The sequence below is a fragment of the Nomascus leucogenys genome, chromosome 4 (assembly GCF_006542625.1).
Source record: "Nomascus leucogenys isolate Asia chromosome 4, Asia_NLE_v1, whole genome shotgun sequence".
Lineage (NCBI taxonomy): Eukaryota > Metazoa > Chordata > Mammalia > Primates > Hylobatidae > Nomascus > Nomascus leucogenys.
The window spans coordinates 115,795,290-115,806,602 of NC_044384.1; the positions used below are offsets into that span (position 1 = coordinate 115,795,290).

Genomic DNA, 11,313 nt, shown 5'->3' on the forward strand with positions numbered 1-11,313 from the left:
GTTTAAGCAGACTGAACTTCTAGAAGCCTTGTTATTCCCATCAAATCCCTAGTCATTGTCTGAGATCTGAAGAAGAAACTGTTTTGTAAGAACCGAAATAATAGCTAGTGCAGTTACAATTCTACATATAAGGGCAGGTTTTTGTCCTCTCAAAAAAATGAGTATCAAATCTGCTTAAGCTGAAACTTCAGGGAAAAAATACAATTAAAACCTTATTTAGAGTAGGTTTTAAATTCTGAGTATCAGTAGAACGGTCAATTTTTAATTCAACAAACTTTGATTAAATATCGGCCACATGCAAGCACTATACTAGCCAAGAACTGCTAAGGACAATGAAAAATGGACTGGGAAATAGGCCTTTTGTTTGTGTATTTAATGTAAGTTAGCTAAATGACTTGTGCGTAAGCATGTTGGCTCTAGCAATATATATGTATCCACATATGAACAAAATATGTCTACACTTTCCTTGTTTTTGTTTGTTTTCCAACAAATACTTGGATAGCAAAGAAATATAAATTCATTCTCTGACACCTTCTGAGAAATTTTATTGGATAAATAGTTGATTAGGCTATTCCCCAGAAGAATGCTGACATCCATTTTATAATAGGAAATAAAATGCAATTATCTGACGGATTTACTGCTTTGTATAGCTCACCTTCTCCTGTGTTGAATACTATCTGTGGCTCTCCATTTTTTGATAGGGGAACCAATTGTTTAAACCTTAGTTACGAGAGAAGTCTTTCCCTCCTCTGGCCGTGTTCACAGAGGCACAGTGCTGACTCATTTCAGCAAAAGTAATGCAGATACTATAGGATCAGAGGCCAGATCAGTGGCCCTGTCCAAACAGCTCACTCAGTGCTTGGGGACAGGAAGCTGAAGACTTCTGTGGTAGTGCCAAGGACCCCTGAGTGAGGCCAAAGCTCCATTTGCTTTGTTGCAGAATAGAAAAATGTTTCTCTCATGTCACCTCAAGTATGTTGTTAGTCCCAGCTCCCATCCACTAGTGCAGGATTTTAGGTTTTTCCTTCATGGATTCATTCCAATTGTTTCCTATTCAATGATTTGTTTCTTCATTCACCCCATTTAAATGGTAGAAATTATGCAACTAAAATGTTCTAGAGAAATAATACCCATATGTTAACGTTTTAGACAACTGAATTAGACCATTTCTTCCCTTACAAACTGGCAGAAGATTATGGCCTTATTAAGCATCATGTTCCTCACACAATGAACACTTCTGAGATTAGTTACTACCTTGGCTTGGCCTTCAATATTTCATAGCACAGAAAGAGTCAAGCATCACCAATTTTAACCATCAGAAACATTATGGGATAGCAATGAAGGAGAGCTGTATTCCAAATTACCAAAAGATTTTCTTTTCTTAAGTGGAGGTGGGGATCCTTAAATGTAAGAAGAGTAAATCTCTCTCTGAACTTTTTATGTGAAAGGAAAGTGGTTTCTTTTCAGTGAATAATATCCATGTGTCAAGTGCTTTGTTTCTGCTTTGATCCTGCAAGGTAGGTCTTATTCCCACCTTATAAATGAGAAAGTTGAAGCAATGAGGAATTAACTAAGTTGCCAAAGTCACACAACTAGCAAGTTGTTGAGTTGGGACCAGTGTTACTATACAACTTTAACTGTAGAAACTATGAAGCACAGAGAGGTTTAGAACTTTGGCCATAGTCACACTGTTTACTCAGACCCAGAAACCAAACACCAGTACCACACACCAATTCAGGTGGTGAATTGCATATTTATGAAGGTAAGTCACAGAAAATGTGATTCAGATACACCACTTTCAGCCCTTATTTTCCTGGACCTTTCATTTTAATCCTAATTTTGTGCATTTCTCTAACCTGTAGAATCTCATGGAGAGCCATGTGCCTCCTTGGTAAAGCCTTCCTTCATCGCTTACAGCTCATTTACCTGTTCCCTCTCAGATAAGCTACTAGCCTACCTTTGGTATACAACCTCTCTACTACTTTTAATCTGAATTTCAATCAGAAGCTCCACTGAATTCAAAACATCTCTGTCTACAGCTTCCCACATTATATCAGACAAATAACACAGACATTACAATTATTTTTGGAATAAAATAATTTCCCTATTGGAGGGATATTTGCATTCTTATCCCGGAAGATGTATAAGTTTGTTGCAATATACACATTCTATCACGTTAGCTATGTATACTCTCCTACCTCTCCATGATGAAAAAACACCAAAACACTAAGTTATCCATAGTTCTGGTTGAAGACGATAATTATAATGATAATTAAAGATTAAGGCATTCAGTTGTTAGAGTGCTTAACAATGCTAAGGGTAAGCAGATAGCTGCAGCATGTGTATGCAACATGATTATATGCTAGATTATCTTATCATTCCAGAATGCTGTTAGTGATTACGTGAAAATTTCAGTGTTGGAGAGAAATTTGAATCTTCACACAAAAAAAGTGTTGTGACCAAAGTTAAATGACACGGGAGTGAAAAAAATGATGACTCATTAATACCAGCTAGTTCTTTGCAGTGAAATTTTTGAATTTAGTACAATGCCAGTTGTTTGACAATTTCCAAAAATTCTTATGACATCAGCATATCTAAGTAAATTTAAAATAAACAAATATAAACAAAGTCATCGAAGAGTGTTAGCTTGATCATTCCTATAGGCCAGATACACGAAGTAGTCAAATATGACTGCAGAATCCGAACAATTAATTAATTTGGCAGAATTTCATAGCAATTTTAATACAGCTATGTGCCACATTGGCTTAAAGAATCATGATTTGACTAAAAGCCTTAAGCTTCTTTCTCTAAACAAAGAAAATAAAGTCCCATATTTTTAACCAAAAGCTTCTTTACGCCATTTAAAAATTGTTTTAAAGAAGCATTGAGTAGTTAAAGCTTGCAAATTCTGCAGAATTCTTGATGCTGTCACATACTCACATCGAATCTACTTGTTTTCTGTCCAAAAGCTCTTTGATGATTAAATCAAATCTGATGCCAGCAACGCTGGGATTTCCACCAAAGTTACATAGATATTAACAAGCAAAATGCTAAGAAAAACATGTAAATGCAGAGTATAGATTTTTTTTTTTATCTATGTTAGAACTTTTTGTGAGGACTTTAGCTTGCAGTTTTAGAAACATACAAAAAGCTGAAAAATAAATTTGTTAGCTTTCCATTTTTCCATTGAATTTATGGGCAAATAAAATTTAAACAATTATGAGGAGTCATTGAATTTCGGTGAGTTGACATGCTCTTCCTTCACCCTCTATTGACCAGTGGCTCAGTTTTTCCAGGTCTATGTAACAGTAGTGAGACAATCTGAAAGCAATTTGAGTCACTGAACAATTAGATGATAGCTGGGCCTTCTGATTTACGTGTCAAAGGATATTTTATCACAATCCATAGGATCATAAAACTTTTAGAAATTGATGTTCAATTTTGTTCTTTAAAGATGTTGAAATTTTTTACCTTGCTTGTTGTTTCTCAATTTCAACTAGACCAAAATATATCAACATGGATAAACTATTTTTTTTTTAGTGTATGAGCCAATAGACTAGAATGTTCTGAATGAGTATTGTATCTTAGCAATTAAAAGGAAATCTGCTAAGTATATGAAAACCACTTCTCTGGTTTCTGTTTCCCTAGAGAGAGTTCTTGTTCTTATCTCAAGTATTTAGTGTATAATAAAGAAGCAACCAAGGATAACACAAATGTAAAAGAATGCTTATCCATTATTAAGAGTTCCAGCACTAAATTTGGCCATGGAAGTAGTTAGTTCTTTTAAATGTCCCTACCACAAGGAATTATTTCCTGACTTGTTTGGGTATCAGTGAGAGATGACTAGGCTTATCTAGGTAGATAGGCTTTGTGAATTTGTTTTCAATGAAAAAGCTGCCAAAAAAAAAGATCATATATTACACTTTACAATTCTTCATAGAAACATTACCCATAATATACCAGAAAACTCTAGAAAATTCGCTGGAATATTTGAAATAAAAAGTGACGTAATTGTTTTCTTGTTAAACATTTTGAATCCTTCCCTTAAACTAAAAACAGATTTTATTTGCAATTATCTTAAAACCAATGTTTACAGAAGGGATTTTGTTAACAAAATCTTAATATTTTGTGTGTTATTCATAATGGATTTCTAATTTAAGAATTGTATCATCTTGAAGTAGTGTGAAATGTGAGAATGTAGTAAAAGGCCTGTTTTTAAAGGGGATAATTATTAGTGGACACTTGCCCTCTTTATCTGGATAAAAAGAAATGATTTTCTTTTGCTAGATAACAGGAACAATTATAATGCATATTACTTTTAAAATGTATGAATTTATGACTGATAAATAATTATGAATATATTCCTTGAATGAGACAATTTTGGACTAATGCTTCTAATGCTTCAACATTTTAATGTCGCAATTACAATTGTATCCTAATATATATCACTTTATTACAAAACGTATACAAAAATCTTCTAAACCTGTCGCATTGAAAGGTATATTAAATGGGGGTTATACAACTGCCAAAAGACATTTCTTTGGACAAAGTGTGTAAAGAAATTTAAAAATATTGATCTACTGTGACCATGGACAGTGATTAACATTCTCTCCACCTGGCAATTCCAGGATCTATACTGGTGACTAAAAAACAGGAGCATAGTATGACGCTAAGGATTCAGTCTGAAAGTAGAGAGCAATTCGATGCATTCAAACAAGCCCCTTTGTTTTGCAATATCCCCTCCATTGTCTTGATGTAATTATTTCAATTCACTTTTTTGGTTTGCTGCATAGCTATTTCTCAAAGCACAGATATGTCTCAGTAAGTTTAGAGAAAGGTGCATTCAAAATGTTATATGAGCATTTCATGCCTAAAGAAAATATCTTCAGACCACAGAAGATTTTGAGAGTATAAGATAACAATGTTACCAGACATTTAAAAACTGCTGAATGAACCAGATATTCTTTCTCGTGCACTTTATTCTTTATGAAACATATTATGTATATAATTTAAATACTTCCTATCTCAGCTCATATCTAATCCTCATAGATCATTGGTTATGATATAAATACAAGTAATATGTACTTCAATATCTAGGGCCAAAATTAATCCAAGATGAGCAAAATTAATTAAATTATAAGACTAAGGCACTACAAATAATCAATTTATTAGAACTTGGCATAAAGCCACCTAAAGGAAACTAACACTCAGAAGCAAAGACACCCTAAGCAAACAAATCTAGTTACAGATACATCTTGTTAATATTTTCTTTTTCCTTCAACAGTCCTTCAGCATTTGCTTACATCGCTGCTTGAAATTCATTTATCATATTTAACATAAAATGCTAGAATAAAAAATAGAAGGCAAAGTCCACAGAAATGTAGAGCTTCTAGAATCTTAAAGATCCTTTGTCTAAAGAAAGGAAGTATATGTTTTACAAATGCATCATCACTGACTTAAAATATATTCAGAACTTTCCAGGTGATATAATATGTTTTTAAGGAAGTCAATTCTTTCTGTGATTAGAGATTCACAAATTTCTAAATAGGCTACTACCATGTGATACCAGTTAGAATGATGCCAATACTTACCATATGAAGAAATGGCTTTCATTGTCGACATCACCTTTAAGCCCCACATTCTCTCCTAACCTTGTCACAAAGCAGATCTGAATTAAACTGACTTATATACAAATGATTAATTTGCAATTTCCAACCTTATGGACTTCAAACTGTCTCCTCATACTAATGAGAATTCTCAATCATATTCACTTCTGGCTACCTTGTACATTGTGTCTTCAGTGGCTGACTCATTCTACACTCTACTTATGCAGCTTATCATTATCTTGTCCACAGACAAAATAGACATTGAATTCCGATGAGGATGCCCACTGATTTGAGAAGCTTGAGCAAGGTATCAGCATTGTGGTCCAAAAGGCATGACCACTAAGGGAAATATTTTAGCCAGTGTGAATTGTTTTCCTCCTCTAGAACTAAGTCAAAAAGACAAACAAACAAAAAATCACAGTAACTCATTGTGATGTATTTTCCTTAGTAGTTTATTTTTGGGGATTATTTTTCATAAGAATTGGCAAAAATCCAGATCAACTTTGCACATTGTTCTAACAGCTTCATTTAAAAATTATATGACTAACTTCCCCATTTAATAGAAACTGCTTACTTTTTCTTATGTTTATTAACCTTGAAACTACTTAAGCATTTTGTCTAATTAGCTTTACTCTGAGCAAAAGAATAACCTGATTATAGCATGTTGTTAATAAGAAAATCAACACAAGACCTTTCTGATTGAACATTCTCACTTTCTACCTCAAGACAGGTGTTCTGCATATATGCAAATGTTGCAGACAGATGGCTTCTTGCATTGCACACACTATAATGTTAGGATATTTTGCCCTTTATTGTAACATTCCAAAAGTTACCAGTGCTGCCTCTGCTATTTATATTTTTAAAATATTTAGCCTTCAGTAAGATAATCTGTAGTGCTTATCTTAATTCTAAGGAGAGAAAACACCCCAAATATTCTATCAAGTGCAATCAAAACTTCCTGCTTCTCTTAGTTGTCACAATTCTGGACCTAGACTCCAAGTTCATAAAAGAAAATGAAGCAATTCACAAGGCAGAGCTTCAGGTTATTGTAGTATCTTAGAAGCATGTTAGTTATTTTATTCGCAGAATGTTTTACAAGCTCCAAACCTTTCACCAGAACAATATTTTAGGAATTTGAAATTATTTCTGTACTTCTCACCACCCAAGAATATGACAGCTTGTATTAAAAATAGTTTGCATGCAGGAACTCCGTGGTTAGTATGTCCCTCAAGTTTTAAAAACTCAAATTATTGAGTCTTCTTTCTAAGAACTAGTGAAGAGGTTTACGAAAACACCTATTGAACTATTCACGTATAATTCTCTAACAAAAACCCATATTTCCATTCATACAATACATTAGGACTTAATTAAAATTACCATATCCAATGGTCAGCCTTTACCTTTCCAAATATCCTTGTCCAGTATCCATAACCATGCACTGCTCTGTCTTCCCTCATGCTTCTTTTATTGCTGAGTGAGGCGCTCGCTCCTTCATTAAATAGCATTAAAAATAGACTGCACAGAACTCCCCAGTGGAGCATGCTCTAACACGGCTAATACCACAGTTCTCAAGGTAACCATAGTCAACTGGGATCTAAGAGGGAAAGTCACTGGGAGATCAGCAATTTGCAAATCTAATAGCACACACAATTCTGTCTTGGCCTGAGCTAAATACTGCAAAGGACAAATCAGCATGTAGTGAAATTAAGTCACTGAGGAGGTGAAAGTCAGTTTCTTTAGCTGTATAAGTTTCTTTAAATATACTTCCTCTAAACAAAGTACTCTGTTTAATAGGCATTTTTTCTAAAGTAACTTAGTTATTTTAATTATTGAATGGCATAAATCATGCCTGGAGAGGATAAATTTAAAACATGAATGCATAGCAATCCACATATCTTAAACATTTCATTTAAACAAAATCAAAATACTATTGATAAGCAAATGTAGTAATCAATTATGTTTCCATATCTTTTGTAATGAGGAAGCATATTCCTCAAAGCATATACCCAAACTCACTCTCCAGAAAATTTACAAATATTCTGTCAGTCAAAGTGATGAAAAGCAGGAGAATGTTATAACAAAGGAAATATGGGATCAAACACAAATACATACCTTGAAAACCCACATACACTTGAAAAGAGTGCATTCATAAGCTCTCACAGGCAATTCACATTAGAAATGCAGCAGAAGTAATTACTGCCAAGATAGTAGATTACTCGGCTATTTGAACAAAACGTAGATAGATCTCTTGGCTTCCAAATGACTGTCTTTCATGAAAATGACATTAACTAAAATCTTATTAAGATATTTAAGCCCTGTGGTAATAAATACACAGAGGATCAAAGGAGTAGGTGTATTTATCTTAAAGTGTGTCAAAGGTTTTCTGATTTTTAGCAAATGAAAAATGATTTCCTGTCATCTCCACTTCTCTGTTTACTTAAAACAATCATAGCAGTTTCTATCTCCAAAGTAGATGAGGAGGGGTTAGGAATCATTTGAATTTATTCTGCATTTGAACGAAATCTTATACAGATTCATTTCAACTTTGGGGAATGTCCTTCTTGTTTTGAGAGGCTGAGTGTCATACTGGTAGAAAATCAAACATCAAAAAACTTAAAGAAATCAAAAATTAAAATTAATATCTGTACTCTAAACACATTCTCAGGAAAATGATTTCTACCAGCCTTTTATATTTCTTAGCTGCCCACCCCTATAACTTTCAATTCTTTGTTTTTTCTTTTAGGCTTGGATTCTGTCCTTATCCTACATCTTCAGGAGGTGATCAGGTAGCAAACCTGAATAGCTGACAGCAACCACATCCACCCCAGCTATATTTCTATGCATAAACATTGAGTGAGTTAATTCCTATTCCTAAGAAACTTTCTAAACACCTGCCTAATTCAACTCAATTCTACCACCTTATCTACAACCTGAGACAGAAAAGAGTAAACTGATGATTGCAATGAAGCACAGATTTCATGCATGTAAAAATAAAACTGAACATCTTTTCTATTCTTCCCCCTGAGCCCTTTGGGACCTAGGACCCCAATCCTTCCAGGACAACAAACAGAGTATAACTTTCTACCTCTTCAATAGGTCTCTTTCAAAAAGAGCATTGCAAACTTTCTACCATAAAGCCTATACAAATCACTGTAGACTTCTCTGATGAAAATCATTGCCAACTTCCAGCTTTCCATTTCTGTCTTTTTTGGGGGAAGGAGCATCCATCCCTCCTTGACGAAACATGAAAAACACAATACATGTGTAACAACATCAGCTTTCTACAAACACGAAGAAGAAATACAGACAAGAAATAATTCAAAACAGACAGACAGATATATGGCAGAAAGAAAGAAGGAATTCTAAAAATCCACAAAAGGCGTGCAATGTTCACGTCGGAAGACCTTGATTATTACCTTGATCGAACAGTGGATATCCCCCCTGCGTCTTGGTGCCTTGATTGGTTTGATTTAGTTTTGGATTTTATTAATATTATTGTTTCTCAATGATTGATTTGGCTGGATTTGTTTGTTTTGGCTTTTGGCTTGGCTTTTGTTGTTGTTGTTTTTGTTGTTGGGTTTGTTTGTTTGTTTTGTTTTTGGTCGATTTATTTAACTGCTAGTAAAAGGAGCTTTCTGCAGTGTCGGCTGGGATCCCACACAGCTGTGGCAGCCAGGGCTGCGGCGGCGGCTCGGTCGCGGCTTGCGTCCCCGCTGCCCCTGCTGCTGCTGGTCTCTGCTCCGGACGCGCTCAGAAGGTGCCACCGCCGCCTTCTCTGCCCGGCTGGCCGCCGGGAGTGAACGCGCCCCCGCCTCCTGTCTGCTCTTCTGTCCGTCTGCACGTCTGTCAGTCCGACCGTCTGTCGGTCCGACTAGCAGCTCGGCGCGGGATTCTCGCTTTCCTGCGCTCTGCTCTCAGAGCTGCCACTCTCGCAGGCTGCCAGTCTGTGCGCTGGTCTGTCCGTCCGTCCGAATCCCTCCGTCCCACCAGCAATGCAGCGTCCCTCTTCCGGTCTTCTGTGCCCACAGTCCTCTCCCACTCTGTGCCCCTGGCCGCTTCGCTCGGTAAGAGGAGGGCGTGTGGAGGGAGGGAGCACGCGAGTGTTGCTGTCTATCTTTCTGTGTGCCTCTCCCTGCCTACTTAATGCTCTCGCTCTCTTTGCGTTCTGGTCTCCCTCTCTCAGGCTGTCTGACTGCTCCCACCTGTCCGTAGCTCTGCCAGTCCCACCCCTAGCCAGCCAGCCTCGGTCGATCCCTCGGTCCCGTTCCTCCCGCTTGGCCGCCTCCGTCGTCTGCCCCTCCGCCGGTCCGTGCCCTCCCACGCGGCTGGCACTGCCGCCGGGGGCGGCGCCCGGCTCCTCCCTGCAGCCCCGGATGCGTCCGGTCCCCGCCCGGGCTGAGGGCAACGCGCGTGTTGCACGTGGCTCCGCAGCTGCTCTGGCCGGAGACCCCGGGCCCCAGACCTGCCACACCCGGGAGGTGGCCGCAGCCGGACGCCTGCCAGTGTCGCCGCCTCTGTGCCACTGGGAGCATCCAGAACTGGCCCATCCGGAGTGATGGCACCTGCTGGGTGCGCCGGGCGCCCGCGGTACCACTCATTCCCTGGGCCGTTCTCCGCCAGCCCTAAGGCTGGAGACAAAGCGCATTAGCCACGCGCAGCAGCGTGAGCATCATTAATCAGAAAGAAAACTGGCACGTTGCCCCCTGCCCCGCCACACCGCCTCCCTGCTCTCAGCCAGCAGGCATGTATTCTCTCTTGTCCCCCGTGCCCAGGCCCTCCAGCGTACCCGTCTGGGGGGCGCCCCTGGACTCCTGGGGACTCTTGACGAAGCCTTGCTCCACTCCCTCCACCGCTCACTCTCCAGGCCAACTCTGCAGAGACAGTCCCACAATAATAACACCTCGCCCCACCCGAATGAATCCGTAGCCTCAGAGCTCTTGGAGATTCTTTGTTTTGAGCAAGACTGAAAGTCCGAGCGTGCAGCACCAAGTGTATTCCCCGTGGGTGACTGCCCAGACCGCTGCCCACCTGATCGCTGATTTGGAATCACAGAGGTGCCACAGAAACCTGGGCAGGGTAGGACCTGGGGAAGGAACAGAGTTGACACCTGAAGAAATAAAAGCCTCGATTTTACCGCTTGTTCTAGAGATGCACTATTTTTATTGTCTGTAATTCATTTTTTTTTTCATTGTCTCGGAGCACTCACTAACACACTACAAGGAAGAAAAAAAAAAAAAAAAGGAAAAGGCATAGTGAAGGAGAGTGAATAAATTTCCGGAATTCCACCTACTCCTTCTGAGTGAATGCAGAGCCTACTTTTCCAACATTATAGGTCACCAGCCAAGATATACCACTCTAGCTTTCTGCTCCCAGCTGAGAGCAAGGCATTTGATTCTGGGCTTCTTTGCAAGGTTGTTATTAATGTGCAGCAAAATTATAGTTGTACACTTACACATGGAATTGCCAGAGCTCATTTTGACTATATCCAGCAATTCAGCTTCTGAAATGTAGACACTGAATAACTATGTATCTGGTGAAATGAACGCCCCATCCCACAATAAACTGAAGAAGAGAAAATCAACTTTTACCAGCTGTAATTAGTAATCTCATGAATAGACAACAAACAAATAACTAGCATAAAACATGTTATGAAATTTTCCACATCCTTTTAGTTTCACTTATTGACACCCAACCATAATGACAGAGA

General features: G+C 38.3%; 1 protein-coding gene across 6 annotated transcripts in view; it reads right to left on the reverse strand.

Moving 5' to 3' along the window:
* ARPP21 (cAMP regulated phosphoprotein 21) overlaps positions 1–10,479 on the reverse strand; it is a 157,433-nt gene extending 146,954 nt beyond the window's left edge. For 2 of the 6 annotated variants that reach the window (XM_030812168.1, XM_030812152.1), the window contains exon 1: positions 7,007–9,016. The gene's annotated coding sequence lies outside the window, so the exon portion shown is untranslated. The other 4 variants (XM_030812157.1, XM_030812153.1, XM_030812154.1 and 1 more) reach the window with 4 other exon arrangements.
* Positions 10,480–11,313: the final 834 nt, after the last annotated feature.